Below are 1,127 nucleotides of genomic sequence, written 5' to 3'. Positions count from 1 at the left end.
AAACTGATGGATGTCAAACTTGACTTGTGTTAATTTCCATCAGGATCTCAAACTGACAGGCAGTGTATGGAACTAGTAATCAAATGGGATGTTTTGAAAACAATTTGATGTACATGCCAATGTAAAGCTGGATATTTCTACTGCACTCCATACAGTTTTTGAATGTTTGAGTTTCAGATTGTATAAATAATCAGGCCAGTTGCCTCCCAGTTTCTATTACTTAACTTTATGGCAAATAACTTGCCTACTCGCTCTTCTACAAATATTGGACAAAAGCATGATGGTTGGTCACCTTTAATTCAATGAATTGCTCAAATTAATCACAAAAATCAAGTCCCCAAAAAGCCATGACTGTTATGGACATTGTTACAACCGGTATGAGAAAGTGCTGCATTTGAAAATGTAAAAAAGCTATATGCAATATATTAACAAAACATTCCATCTTCCACAACAGGATTTACATGCTTCAACGTACATAGACCAAAACAGATACTGTACAGTGTGATGAGCGCAATAGTTTCAGAGGTTTCAAGAGGCCATCAAGAAAATATCAAACAAACCAACGAACCCACAATCTGCATGAAGGTGTTTTGATGATATTAGTCATGTGACATTCAAGCTGACATTCAAGTCTTTACTTCTTGTAAATGACAGGAGTCCACAACTCAGAGGCTGCAGTCCTGTTGTTTCTGTTTCTACCTGGATCTTAATTGATGAATTATTGTTATTGATTGACTAACTAGTCCATCCACCTGCTGCTCTAAGTTTGAATGAGTTTCTGATTAAAATGCAAAGATTAATACCAGGATAGTCTCCAACCCTCATGAGTTCTACAGCCAATATGTTTGATTGTTTGGTTGACTGAATGTCTTTTAACAAGCAGACAATGGGTTTTTAACTAGAAACTCTCTACCTAAATATTAGGTGATATACTGTAGGTTTGGGCTTTGCTATAAGAATGTAAAATATAACAGATGGTCAATACATTTCAATAGTAAATGACAAAGTGTATGTACAAGAAAAAAGTACATTAGTACTGACCTTTGACACATATGACAAAATTACTGTACATCACATTAATGGTGACCCGATGCACATGTCCTTTATAAAACCTAATTTTACACAAA

The 1,127-nt window shown here is 35.0% G+C and overlaps 1 protein-coding gene across 1 annotated transcript in view; it reads right to left on the bottom strand.

The window, feature by feature from the left end:
* Positions 1–344: 344 nt before the first annotated feature.
* Positions 345–1,127, bottom strand: part of LOC111977169 (thyrotropin-releasing hormone receptor-like) — a 2,920-nt gene continuing 2,137 nt past the window's right edge. The window contains exon 2 of the mRNA XM_024006498.2: positions 345–1,127. This exon is cut by the window's right edge and continues 440 nt beyond it. The gene's annotated coding sequence lies outside the window, so the exon portion shown is untranslated.

This window comes from Salvelinus sp. IW2-2015, linkage group LG17 (assembly GCF_002910315.2).
Source record: "Salvelinus sp. IW2-2015 linkage group LG17, ASM291031v2, whole genome shotgun sequence".
NCBI classification, from domain to species: Eukaryota; Metazoa; Chordata; class Actinopteri; order Salmoniformes; family Salmonidae; genus Salvelinus; species Salvelinus sp. IW2-2015.
This window is presented reverse-complemented; position numbering and strand designations above follow the sequence as displayed.